The 15,390-nt window shown below is 32.9% G+C and overlaps 1 non-coding gene across 1 annotated transcript; it reads right to left on the bottom strand.

The window, feature by feature from the left end:
* Nucleotides 1–12,130: 12,130 nt before the first annotated feature.
* Nucleotides 12,131–12,202, bottom strand: Trnaq-uug. The gene has a single exon. It is a non-coding gene; the product is annotated as a tRNA-Gln (tRNA).
* Nucleotides 12,203–15,390: the final 3,188 nt, after the last annotated feature.

Genomic DNA, 15,390 nt, shown 5'->3' on the forward strand with positions numbered 1-15,390 from the left:
TTTTGTTTTACCTGCTTTTTCGGTTCAAAAGTACATGCTTTCTATGTTTCCTCATCTTTATCTGTAGACACACAAAAGACAAACCACCTGAATGTTTGAAATGCAATCAGTAAATTAAACGTATATGTGCTTGGTCATATCTAACTGGAGGGTGCGGGCGCGAATGACTAGATCAAACCGGTTGAACTAACTTTGGGTAGCGAATAATTTGCGAACTCCGCCGCTAGTTAGATGTGAACCCTTCTATAAGTGTCGTATGTTTAAAAATTTCGCGATCGAGCACTCTAGCTAGATATGAACAAGCACTAAAAATTAAAATATTCCCCAGTATAATGTACATAATGTTTTTAAATATGAATTATAGATTAACTATTTCATCGTATACCTCTAAGCTGTAACGACACTTGTTTTAATTAAAAGTACAATTAGCTGGTCATAATTATTCAAATGTTTTTAAATGTATGTCGTGTCATCAATCATAAATTATCTATATACTTACGTTAAGTTCAACGAAGTGCCGAAATAATAGGACATTATTGATTTCACATTGAACAACAACATTTATTGAAAAAATTGTTCAAATAATACTTTATGAAGACATTGTGTAACTTCGTATCAGTTCTGATTAAATTCATATGGCAGCTTGTTTAAACAACGTTTATTAGCATTACAAATTGTATTTTGATATTCTTTACATGTTTTGTTCTTTTTATCTCCGAACCTTTGTCTGTCTAGCCTTTATGTCTTTATTTACCTATGTAGGAAAGTCAGACGTATTTATTTTGATCGTGTTTGCTATGAAATAAATAATGTCTTAATCTTTATTAGATTTGAAACAATATAATTCCACGTAAAGCGAAGAATGAGATTATTTATTAGATTACCAACCTAAGAGAGATTGTTTCGTATAGATATATAGGTTAAGATCGTATTGTATATCTTGCCTTTAGAATTGTATATATTATATGAAATTGTCTATATGTTATATACCGTTGCTATTTTTGAATCGACATTTTTAAAGTACAAAGCTTTATTTTATGGACACTAGTTTTTAAAGCATGGTTACGTTTTCATATTTTGTCGACTTCAATAAAAACAACAACCTGAATGATTAGACGTAGTCCTTCAAAATCAGTCTTGTTAAGTACCGCCGATTTTTTAATCGATGTTATCTCTTTCCCTCTGTCATCGGAAGTGGCTTTACCAATAACACCCGGCTTTACCGACCCTTGGGTATTACGGGCCGAGTTGCAGGCGGGCGCTCAAGCAAATATTTCGTCCGATCCTCTTGTATGAAATATGGAATGTGAAAACAACGACTTGTGGGAAGAGCACATCTCTCGCAACACGCGTATTTTATATTAAAACAAAAATTAATGTTTCCTAATTTGCTCATTGACATCTTTTAATGTTTTAATGTTGTATATATTTATAATTATGTAGTAATCATGTGACAAGATAAAAATGTAACCATGCTTTATATTTTATATTGATAGACTGATTGATGGCCTGTTGTGTAAGTATGTGTTCTGTTGAAGATATGTAGTTATTTATTACGAGAGTCTGTGTATATTTTAGCTAGTCTTTTCTGAGATGTAAGTTATTATTGTTATAAAGTGGCAAAATTATAAATTATTTTGGTTTGCACAAAAGTTAAATAAATATAAAGTAATAAATAGTGTATATGTATTAGAAACTTTGCCAAAAAAATAAATCTTTACAAAATACTGTAAAATAATTCAGTTGCAAACCCTTTTGGTAATTAGTTTTTTAATCGCACAGATCTATCAAATACCTCGTTTATTGTCAACAAATATATACTGTTTTATAAGACCTGTATTATAATGCAAATAGCTATGCACACCACCATTCACAAAAGATTTACGAATAGTCGTTAGTTAGTAAACTGGTAAATAAACAGCAAGGCAACGAAATAATTCTACATTCATATTATATATTTTGTGAATTTGTAATTTATACATTACTAAATTTAGCATTCGATCACGATTATACAACAGAAAACGGGAATTTAAACAAAAGCTTGATAGTTTTATCGTCTTCCTTAGTATTTATAAAGATAATATAGTCGTTGGTTTAGCTTTGTCACTTATTGTGACAGAGGTAAAATCAACAAAGACAAGTTTGACAGTAATTTTGATTGGTACCATTTCATGTCACCAGCAATATTACTTGATGCTTATGACAAAAACTGATTATAAAGTGTCAACAGTTGAACATGCGTCTGTAATTCTTCAAGTTTTATGGATAGATATGTACGATGTTAAAAAAATAAAACGATCTAGCTCGTGTTATTTATGTGACCAATTGAATATTTCCATGCTTGAATTTTATTACATTTATAATCGTGGTCAGATGATATTTATATTTATGATTTTTATTATTGACACAATAGTGCAACTTTGGGTATAAACAAAGTACACATTGTTAGCGTTAGATATGTAATAAAATTATGTGATTTATAATTCCTGTTATCGCATGCTTAGTGATCAATTAAACATTTCTATAAAAGCACACTTTTGTTTGAATAACTAATTGAGTAATGGATATGTTGGCGATAAGCTGGCGTATCAGAAATCCCCCAGATAAATATTGTTTCGAACTATGTTTCTGATAAAACACATCGACACCTTGCTCTATGTTGAACAGAATGCCTACTTAAAACTTATAGTTTTAGAGCTGGATATCGTCACTTTTACTTACACCATATATGTAAGTCAAAATGACATACATCGTGTCAATCACCCATTGGCATGGCATATTAACTGCGCTATTGGGCTGTCGTCTCATCGCCGCGCTCAACTTCCTTTCCCCATCTATTCACTCCCTCTACATGGCCAGGAAAAATAGAAAAGGTATATAGGGAAATGAGAGCCATAACAATTTAAACTTATAATCATGTGTTTCTGATGTTGAAGAGCGAATACGAAACATACTTGTATTCTATATTATAACAAAGTAAAGGAAACAATGTCAGCTTATACTGATTTTTCGGCAGTGGAAACTAACACATTCAGAGATTTTATACATGTACGCAGGTGTTTGGATCTTTAATCTTTGTAGCTCTTATAGTAGATGATTTGCGCTGAATTGTGTAGAACTGAATTAAACCAAACTGATTCATAAGTTGGTGACTTCGTATTGAATTGCCACCACAAGAGATAGGAATGCACACTTTAAAGTAAAGCTGTACCGACAGGTCAATGAAGTGGTCGTTTTGGGTGGTCGAGTACATTACTTTAGTGTTAGAAATTTATGATACTGCTTTAATTGTATGAAGATGAAAAACTTTTTTGATCCATGAAATATATAATTGATCCCTTGCAAAAATTAAATTAATTCTTCAAGGATTCGTAATTTTACTCCTTATAATTCTCCACACATTAGTTAAAGCAACTATTTTGACTCATTTTGTCTGTTCATTTGGAATCATTCACAGTCACGTAAAACTTTTCTCGTTTGTAACTTTTCTTGCTTTGGTTGGTAGTTCAAAATAATGAAGCGAGTTACTTATACGAAACTGACGTAATTGGGCTTGCGAAGAGAATTCTATTGCTTATATTTCTTAAAAAAACATAAATAAACTATTGTTTTTATTTGTGAATATCTTGTCTATCTACTCCCTAGAGACAGCTTTATAATTTATTATGTCTAACGATATGTTTGTAAAGAAAAATACATTTACGTTGGACGACAATACAGTAATATTCTTGTCACACGAGTTGATTTGACAACTGAGATGTTCAATTTTTTGTTTATTCGCACAAACATCTTACCTTTGTTAAGTAAAAAAGAATGGATCTTACATCGCAACTAATGGGACTTCAAAACTCAAAGTTTTTTCATACGTACATTAGCATAAGATATTAAATTGACAAATAACTTTAGCAAACAACTAACATTGACACGGGTCAGCTAACGTAATTGAATTTTACATTCCTTGTGACAGCACCTCGTAACTTGCGAAAGGTACTCGTAGGCGCGTTCTCTTTGCCCGTGAGAAAGGCCGTTAATATAATTTAAAATGTAAATTAACCGGCACTATACTAGAATTTTTTGTATCTTAAAATGGAAGCTTAGCATACGCGTACGTAGCGTAGCATACGCGTACGTAGCGTAGCATACGCGTACGTAGCGTAGCATTCGCGTACGTAGCGTAGCATACGCGTACGTAGCGTAGCATACGCGTACGTAGCGTAGCATACGCGTACGAAGCATGTAAAAATCGTTAAAAAAAATTTGTCCACCAAACCCCTGGGTAACCTCTTGTTAAGTTTTCGAGATCAGAAAATTCGGGACTTCTGGAGAAGTGAGAGGAACACTTCATTTTCAGCACGACTTAGAGTCATGGTCTCTTTGCCCTGGTAATGTATTTAACTAAGTAATTAACCTACCAACTTTTAGAGACGGCGCTTCATATAATTTGTATTAAAGGTTTGTATAATGTTAATGCTGACTCAAGAAAAATGGATGAACTTTTAGGAAAATATATGTAAAATTAGAATTCTAAACCACATAAACATGTTCAATACTTTATTGCTTATGTTCTATTCTCGCCCAATTCATGACAGTTATCGTGAACCTTATGAATACCCTGAGTAGGACTTATTTTACCGTTGTTGCTATATAACATGTCAGGCGTTAGGCGTTTTATTATAAATTGGAATGACATATAGAAAAATATATCATTTAGAGCGGCCGCATACTTTTAACTAAACAATCGCACAGTTTAGTCGCACAACTAAAAACCGAGTCGTGTACGCTCTTCCATATAAGTTCATAGGAATCAAAGCGCAACTAAACAGTTGTGCGATAGTTTAGCCAAAGGCGAGCGCGCGCTTTAAGTATACATTTAAACCACATTGCTGACCATCAAGCTTGTTTTCATTGTGCTGTTGTATTTTTTACATTACATTGTAGATTTATATTTGAAGTTAACATTTGTTGATATCAGCTGAAATTTCAATTTAACAAGGATCTGAGGAAAGAGCGATGTATGCAAGAAAGTCACACAAACTGATGTGTGTGGCATGCATAAGAGTTGAATTAAAAGAAGTTTTAAAAACGCTTGACAATAAAAGCTCAAGTTTGAATACGTTTTGGACCACTGGAATCACCTCTGAATTCTGTTTATACAAAATAAATTGCGCAATGAAAGCCATTAAAAGTTTCGGGTTTCATGACTTATTTTAACTTGAAGTATTACCGATTCCGTTTTAAAGCAAATATAAATTATATACAAAATGGATTGACTGAAATCAAAGTTTTCTATGTCTGTATTATTTCATCGAGCTAATTTCTATATAGTTCGTAAGTTAGTTACTTAAAGGTTAATTGTGTTTTAATCAGAAAATTATAAATTAGCTATTAAAATATTATGACACAATTCAAAAAGACAACTTACTCGTATTTATTTTTGAGCAAGACAAGACGTAAAAATATCCACTAACTATATAACAACTTTAACCATTTAGGGTGAGCTCTGAGCTGGTAATGGTGATGATGATGATGATATTACAACTTTTAAATATAGTTTTAACTATTACGGTCCTAATATATTTCTACAAAAGAAATTGAAGCGGTAACAAAACGTTTTACTATCGATTTCCGAAGCAACAATATCATGTATAATTGATAGCACAAAAAATGACCCGAAATTTCGTCGCGCGATTTTGAGCTAAACTATTTAACTACGTCGTAGTCTTAGACTCCAAAAATTAAACAAAAAAATGGGACCCACCTGCAAGCATTACCTTTCGGATAAAAAAAGAATTATCCAAATCGGTCCACTAGCGGCGGAGTTATGCCGTAACACACATAAAAAAAATAATTAAAAAAAAACATATCGTCGAATTGAATACCTCCTTCTTTTGGGAAGTCGGTCAAAAAGACACCTTATTAAAAGTTCTATATCACTGAATATCCTTACTTTCCCAGTAAATACGAGTTAAAGCGATAATGTTGCTTTAATTAGGTGACGCGCTGGTTTTACATTCAGGTTCTGCTTTAATTACTATACATAAAACTTGTCGAGAATCATTATAAAGTTGCAACGAGTTGTTATAAGCCTCCCGCCTTTGAATATGCTTGGATTAGTTAGCTGAGTTAATATTACATCTTGAAAGAAGCCACATTCACATATGTGTTTCACATTAAGCGATCCGTTCGTCAAACGAGCTAAAGAGAGATTTTATGGAAGGAGGCAAACGCCGTCTTCCATAAAAAGACTGAAATAAACCAAATCAATAACTTATATAAACATCTGCTAAGATAAATAGAAGGTATCTAAGATCTTGAGATTTATATCGCGAGAGAAGACAAAGCATTATCGTCAGCGTAATTACTCGACGTAAGTAAAAGTCCTGCCAACATTTCAAATAGACACGCTACTTACCCAGCTCTCAGTATAAATAAAATGACGAATGACTCGTACAGAGTTTTAGCGAAGTTACAGATAAAAGAAACGTATTAGCCAAGGTATTGATTTATGGCTTTTGTTCTCTTCTCTCATTGAAAAGTCGGAGTAAGTTATCGGAAGTAAACATTTTTCATTAATGACACCTTTCTACCGATCAAAACCCGTTTAATATTATAAATATGAAAGTTTAGATAGATGGATGGATGTTAGAGTTTGTAGCCTAAACTGCTGAACGGATCTCAATAAAATTTGGCATAGATGTAGAGGATGGTCTAGAAGAACACATAGGCTACTTGACTTTGTTTTTTTTTTAATACCACGCGGACGGCGTCGCGGGCGAAAGCTAGTTAACTATAATTCGCTTAATATAATTACATTCTCACGAAAGTTTAAACAACTTAATAACAAAATCGTTTGATTTGTTTTAGTTTCCACCTCAAAGTTCTAGTTAGGTCGGTATTAAGTCCCTATCAAAGAATCGTAAGTATCATTTAAAATTTAATGAATGTCGTTACCCGGCCGTGAGATTTATTTTTATAACATTTCTTCTTAACTTTTAATATTCGTTGTTATAAAAGTTGATGTTTAATAAAAATCACTTTAATGCTAGCTATAACTTTTTGGGAAGTTATCTAGACATTGATAATATATTGGTTTGGTGTTATTTGACAATTTAAAAGAGGTTAGTATAAACTTGAGATGTTTGTCACGGTCATCATCTTCCCTACCTTATCCCACTCCCGTAGGGTCAGCGCACCGGGTTTTCGTCCTCCAAATGACTCTCATCACCAGCTCACTATACGTCCCCACCGAGGGGCTCGGAGCCTTCACTAATAAGGGGAGACTAGGCCATAGTCAACCGCGATGGCCAAGTGCGGGTTGGTTGACTTCACACATATCTTTGAATTTCTTGCCGATATGTGCAGGCATCATGATGTTTTCCTTCACCGTAATAATGTCGAGTAAATTATGTACATATGAAAAATTCGAAATATCGAAAATTACATTTGTACATGGCGGGATTCGAACCCAAGACCTGTAGATTACAAGTCTAGTGTTCAAACCACTGAGCCACTGACGCTCTTAACTCTATCATACGTTATCTCAGTCATCACTCCCTTCTTGATCGTGTCACCTTTCACGCAATCCATCCATCTCTTTCTACGTCTACCTCTAACGGTGTACCTCCATTCATAACTAACGTCCTTCGTGTTACATGCGATTCATCCCTCCTTATAACATGCAAATATTACATGTTTTGCACTTTGTGAATATTTTTATCGTGACGCTCTGTCATTTAGTTAATTAGTTCCTAAGCGAAGGTTTCTCATACTAAATCAAAGCAGACTCTCTTAGTGACTATAGTTTCTGAGAAGGTCAATTAATTACAGATAAATATTGTATTGTAGTAATTAAGTAAATAGTATCTCGAGTACGAAATAATATTAAGTTACGGCAACGTTATTAGCTTAACAAGCTCTTATCAAATTTGGAATATTCACAAAGCCATAGCCGTTGGACTTCGAGCACGTTTCCCCGATCGATGTTAGTCGGATTTATAGATAGCTTAACTGCCAGTCATAAAGATATGAAACGTATTCAGAATGTTTATAAAAGCATTAGAAAATGTGAATAGGTCCAAATACGGATAAAAGTATTGATTTCATAAAAATGGAGAAGCATTTATTCGCGAGTATTATCTTCAAAGATACACAAACACGTCTCATATTCGCGTTTTCTAAATCTATATACATATAATAAAATTGGAGTGTCTGTTTGTAATATCAAAAGAAAAATTCCAGATTTCGGGAAGATGACGTAATTGCGTTGCTGATAACTAAAATAGATTTTAAAAAATTTTTGTATGTCTGTCTGTCCGCAAGCCGTGTTTTTTCCGGGTAATCTCCGAAACGACTGAACCGGACTTACACTAAAGGGTGGCTGACAGACGTGCATATTTTAGGCAACTTTTTTGTCTTAATATTGCGTGGACGAAGTCGCGAGCAACAGCTATTCTCAAAGTAAAAATGAATATTATTTATGTCGTGGCTTGATGAATTAAAAGGATGTAAGGCATTCAGTATCATATGTTAAAAGCCATTAAATGTATCAACATGACGGATAATTTTCGCATACATTTTGGAGTGCTCTGACGATGTATTTAACTTTGGGTTCATAGATCACCGACGTCAGTTACAGCAATGACTTAGCTTTGATGTTAATAACTTTGCGATGTAATTAACTTTACAGTCAAGGAATTACATTTCCTTCCCACTTTGGATGGAGTAACTTAGGGTTTTGATGAAAGTTATATTTGTATAGGGAGATATTTTTGTCTCTATTTTTGAGGATAATATGAAGGGTGATAATGTGTTTGACACTAATGTCAATCGAGTACAGGGTTAACAGGTCAACAGGATTTGTCACCCCAACGGTAAGTCTCCACCGTAGACGGCGCTACAACAAATTGTCTTCCCCGCTGCATTGCTAAAACTATTTGCATTTTCCTCGTCGACTGTCGATTCAGCAACGACAGTGGCTAACACCAACGGGTAGTGAATATAAGTCCTCGACTGTACCTTTCAAAGTTTACGTTTAAAACGAAAAGTCACCTTAATTTAAATAAAAATTTGCACTAGCCTTGATGTTTGTTAATTGCAAAAAAAACAATTCAATAAAATAGCGCATAATAAAGTTTGTATTCAAAATTCACACAACGGAAACTGGAACGTGTTAAATATTTGGTTGTATGTTTTTTCTTTGTGTTTCACATGAAATATTCAAAGCGAAATCGCTTTGTAGCTTTGAAATTTTTGTAAGATACATTGAATATTTTGTATAAACTGGATTTATCGTATAAGCGCTTGAGTAGACATTTTGCTTTATTATTTAAATTTCTCGCTGTAACTGAAATATTTCTTTTCAAAGATATATTGCGAAACAAGATTTATCGAAGACGCTAAAACGTTCCTTTAATTATCAATTAGTAAATCTTACATTTCCTAGAAGATTTAGATATCGATCTTGTCGTGTCCTCTACAATTATCTTAATAACCTCGTATAATTCGGGTAACTATATATACTATAATAGTAGTATAAAGAGATTTTTTTTTGTTTGATTGTAATGAATAGGCTCAAAAACTACTTGGCCAAATTTTAAAATTCTTTCAACGTTAAGAAGGTTATATATCTGTAAGTATCATGGGCTATACGTTTTCATTTCATTATTATTATTTTTAAATTTCGCACGGACGGAGTCGCAGGCAAAAACTAGTTCTATGTAATTTAAAACTTGTGATCGGAATTCTACCGTAGTTCTTAATCAAAGAGTCTTTTAATAAAAATTGCTTTGCACTTTTTCTCCTCATTTACTTTAAGGAATTTGCGCGGGTGCTTTACTAAAGCGCGCTAATAATTTACGCTACTTATTGCATTTTGAGCACTGGGCTAAAGAAACAGAAAGAAAAAGAGTTTAAAGTGTTATTCAAGCGCAATTTTTATTTTCAATTTGGTGATTTACTCACCTCGTGTTTAAAAATTACTTCCACTTACGTTAATAATGGCAATAAAAGGGAACCAGAAATGTATTTATTTCGACACTGTTTCAATAGTAAAATCGATGCTTTAAGAGTTATGTTGACCGTTCCTGAAACCGGATATTACACACGTGTATCGGTGTATGTGATTGAACGTTGGCCACACGAAATTGTCATTACGTTTGTGCTCTGGTCGTATAAAGCAACTATGCCTCTGAGCTATTAGTTTTCAAACATAACAGGGAGCTCTCACACGTAAGCTGATTGGTATCTGGATTGCACATCCTGTTTGTAATGTTTCACAAGAGGGTTGAACAGTAAGGCAGTGAAGTACGTAAGAGACAGAATAGTAGTGTTCTGAGAATGTTAGCGTTGCAGTACTGCACTAAACTACAGTACTTAACTGTTTTGCCCGCGTGTGAAATACCGTTTAGATATCGTTGCCTTAACTAACCTGAAATAATTACTTTAAGCGGAAACATTTCTCTTTGAAGGTATTTGTTATTTGAAATTTTGTTATTAATAGCAATTATAAGAACATCTTTCTTATCTAATATTGACATTGTAAATGGCGATAATGTTATTACTAAAAATGGACTACAGATTCTTATTAGAAACCTTTATTGCATGAATGATTAAAACAAGTATGGATTAACAAAATCTTTTCACATTATAATATTTTAACTGAAATTACAGACAGTTATTATTATAATCTGCATTTAGATTTACATTAGTATAAGAAATTTTATATTTAAATGGCCAAGTTTACATTATTGAAATATTCAGTTTACATTTTACGAAAAAGATTTAAAAATCAGACCGAAGTGCAGATTGAATTCTACGAAATACATTTCATTTCTACAAGAATGTCAAAGCTTTTTGCTTAATAAAATCCTTCGTACAGCGATGTGCAGCTTTTAATTTTACTCAAGAGGATATTACGTTTTACATTTTCTTCTGATTTCACTACTTTTCTTCCTTGAATCGTAGAATTAAAACAAAAAACAGCTGCCGTTTAACATTTCAATAAAGTACAAGCTGCCTCACTGCTTTGCGATTTCATGCAAATTGAAAAATACAATATTGTTTTTAAAACAAAACACTGTCGTCTGAATACAAATTTTCGTCACAATTAATTATTTAGGAACTCATGGAGGAAAAACTAAATATTGATTTTTAGATTTTATTAAGAGCAGCATTGTCGCTACAGAATTATTAATTCGTTTGTAATTTATTTTCAGACTTGACTGGTTTATTGAATTCCATAAAGGAGTTATTCCATAAAATGGTTTTATTTAAATAAAAGGAGAGATGAAACTTAAAGCTTAAGTGATGATTGTCTTATGATTTAATTACCATTCTTTATCAATGTTAAGAAAAAGCTTTCCAATTAAAAATATTTTAAGTGTACTAATATTACAAGTTCGGGATTCGCCGCCCATAAATATTATTGTACGAATAAGGTGCGAGTTTCTTATATTTCTCATCCGTTTGGAACTTAGCTAGTAATATCGGCCAATTTTTCTCACTTTCTTGAATGTTCGGATTTGCTTCCATTCTTTGTCGAAGCTTCGCTGCTTTAGCTATGACTTCTGCGTTTAACATATTTTCGAGATATCTTAATTTATGTGGCAGAACAATTTTGCATATCTGGAACAAAAGAAAAACATTTATTAATATATTCGATTTATCTTGGAAGTATGTAGTGAAAAGTACAGAACAGCACCAAATGGTAAAGCGTAATATCTCACATGTTTCAGATTAGATTTAAAAAAGACAAAGGGTTTGAATAATTAATCTTTCAAATGTAACATTTTGTATAAATAGAGTTTTGTACGGAAACAAAATTAATTAGCATTTCGTTTGACTCGCGACTCGAGGGTAAATGTAAAGGGATATTAGAGGAGGGCTGATTCAATGTTTCGAAATTGTTTGCAAACATATGATATACATATGTAAAATATATTTTGTTGTGGTTTAAATTTATCACATAACAAATTAATCAAATGAGTGAGGAATAAGTAAGAGGTTTGATTACCTTTTTTCAAAAAAATGAAGAGTATTTACGATTTTTCCCAGAAAAAGCTTAAAAAAGTACTTTTTATAACCATAAATGCAAATTAGAATAAAACTAATTGGAAAATAAGCAAAAAAGAACAGGTCCCACCGGGATTCGAACTCGGATCGCTGGATTCAAAGTCCAGAGTGCTAACCATTACACCATGGAACCCTGTGACTGTAATACTAAATTCGATGAAGACTTTCGTCGATTGACCTACTTTTCCTGCAAATAATTCCCTTAGAGACACAAGTTCAAGGTGAGTTTAACAAGTTCCGGTAACTTTAATACGTGCTGGTGGTTCAGAGAAATTGTATGAGCATCCCTTTGCTCCTTTGATCGTTTATTTCATGTTTATTTATTTGTTTATCATTTTACTAATTTAAAATAGTTCATATTTTAAAATATATTAAACTTATTTAATAAGACACATTTTAGGTATATGATTTAAACCCTAGCTAATAAATAGTACGCTGGTACGAAGTAAATCCATGCTAGGTTGATACCTAAAATGGGTTCGCTTCGGTACTAGTTCATGTGATATAGGTCTTAGCGTATTAATTGCAATGACTACGCCGCGCCCAGCAATGAAAGAGTTCATTGCGCCCTTCGTTTTGTAAAACAGTATGGAACGTTTTCAATTAAAGTGATTCACTTGTTAATATAAATCGATGTTGATTTAATTTGTATTTTAAATTGAATCCTACGTATCATTAACTGTATCAAGTATGCATTGAATTATAATTTTAAATGTAAATTAATCCTACATTTCTGCGACCACAAATATGAGAATTGAGAAAGTAACAAGTGGGTGATTTTAAATATATTTTTTACTCGCAGTAGCTATCGTCAGAGTAGTTTTAAAAAATAGCCTACATGTTCCTACCGCACAAATCAACAATGTTCCTCAAATTCGTGCAACTTAAGAGAATTAAAAAAAAAGTTTTTTGTAGTTACACAAATACCTCAAATTTGATTAACTATATAAACACGTTGTTAAATAGCGCTGTGTATGTACACATATCCAAAAGGCTTAGCCTTTTTTTCGCACGAGCGTCTTTTTAGCGCCTAACGTAAGCGCTTTTTTAACGCTCTTGCACATACGATAGTTTTAAAATCACTCTTGTTTCGTCTGGCCTGCGCAAAAAATGCAATAATGCACGATAAAAAGAGTTGCGATTTTAAAGCTTGCTGTATAACAGATAGAAGCATTTTTTCTATTACAAAGCATTGTAAAACGTGCATTATAATGTATTTCCTGAAAATAAAGAATTTTTCATTTGAAAAAAAAAGCGCCCGTGCAAATGATGGCTTAAGCTCAAATTTTTACATACAATTGTGTAAAGGGAAGGTACAAGGTGACCTTGGGTAAACTTGAAATTAAACCCTTTGATGCACTCAAACTTTTTCAGCACCTGAATATTTCGGGGTAGGATATGTCGCCCGCCGCTCGGACAATAACAACGTTCTAGCACACTTGCGGTTAGCTCAAACAAGCAAAGCTTTTGGGAGCAATCTTGCGGTCGTAAGTACCCGTATGTTTTTTAAAAGTTCTTGTATTTTCGAGAATAAATATTTTTGTCTGTAAAATGTGAACCGTACTTTATACTTTTCGTTTGTTTGAAACTCATTCTCATCAAATATTCCCTGCAACATTTGTCGACAATGTGTTCATCAAAGCGGGTACGTTAATTAAAATTTAAAAGCTTTTAACTCTCCATATTTACATGCAGTTTGTAAAGTTCAGCACTAGGGTTCATTTTTGCTTTGAAATTATTTGTATAACAATAGGAAATAACGAACGTTATAAATTTTCTATACTAATATAATAAAGCGTAAACACACACTTCCTTGTTGCCTAAGATGTCAGCAATTACAGCATATTTTCGAATAACTCTTTTTTTTAATAAAAAGCCCTACACTTATGTCACGCTTTGGGCTATATATTTTCACGACATTAAACTTAGGGGTAAATATTTTGGATAATAACCGTAATATAGGAAAGAGACCATAAGTTGTTGCCAACATTAAGATACCAAGATAGCTAAGGTTTGTCATGTCAGTTTGACATTTGCAATTGATAATTTGACAAATGTAAATAATAAAATATAATTTTCACAATTTCATGCGGATGAAGCCGCACGGGAACAGCTAGTTTTCTAATATATTGAAGAGCGAATTTAAATTAACTACGTTGTGGTATTTGATTTTTATTACTTTATTTTTCTGTTCAGAATATGTAAAAAAAAAATTACAGTTTGCTACTGTACAAAACTCAATTGCTTTTGGTACTTTTACAAAAGCAAAAATACGAAACATCCATTTGAATTTTCAACATGTTCCTCGGGTATGAATATTCATGTTTTTCATAGATTTTCCTGTTCCATGTGTCGGATTTTACATCCATTTCCGAAGCGGTATTATTGGAATTTCTGTACAGAGTTATTATTAGAGATTACATAGATTTTGGTCTAAACCGCTTGACCTGTTAGGTCATATGTGATCTCTCCTAGAGTATAATCAGTCTAGCATATTAATCTTAATTTAATGATTATTAACACAACTACTACGAACATAACCTACGGAGAGGCTCGATCTTAAGTCACGTGTGAATTAGTCAACCAGGTATTAACGCTCTACTGATATTGGTTGCCGAGAGAACATATCGCCTGTAATTGGCGTCAACGTGTTTACCGACTATCAATAATTTCATCGAAGTACGTAGAGACGGGTGGAATAATGACGATATCTGCTTCCGTTGCAGATTAATTAGCTGATTATCCTGTTTGGACTAATGTGTTTTCCTCGAGGTGTGGAATATATATTAACGCTAACGCTCTAATATTGCTAATGATTTATTTTATACTATCTTTCGCCCGCGACTCCGTTTGCGTGGAATAAAAAAAGTGAGTAGCCTTTGTGTTCTTCCAGACTATCATCTACATATATGACAAATTTCATCGAGATCCGTTCAGCAGTTTAGGCTACAAACTCTAACAAACATCCATCCATCCAATCCATTTAGATAAATCGATAGATGGATGTTTATTTGATGGTATCCCCTAAACGGATCTTACTAAAATTTGGTACACATGTAGAGCATAATCTGGAAGAACACAATAGGCTACTAAATAAGTTTTTTTTAATTATCGTGTACGGAGTCACGGGCCACAGCTAGTTTAATATTATAAACGTTCAGGTTGTTTCCGTATATAAACTCCATAATATAAATGTAACTCCAACTTATTCTCTATTTTAAAATGTTCTCATATTTCAATATGACTCGAGCAGTACAAAGCTTTCATGTTTGTGAAACGTTTGACTTGTATATTTAAATGATACCGTTTCTGTCGTTTTAC

Source organism: Papilio polytes, unplaced genomic scaffold, assembly GCF_000836215.1.
Source record: "Papilio polytes unplaced genomic scaffold, Ppol_1.0 DF821288.1, whole genome shotgun sequence".
NCBI lineage: Eukaryota > Metazoa > Arthropoda > Insecta > Lepidoptera > Papilionidae > Papilio > Papilio polytes.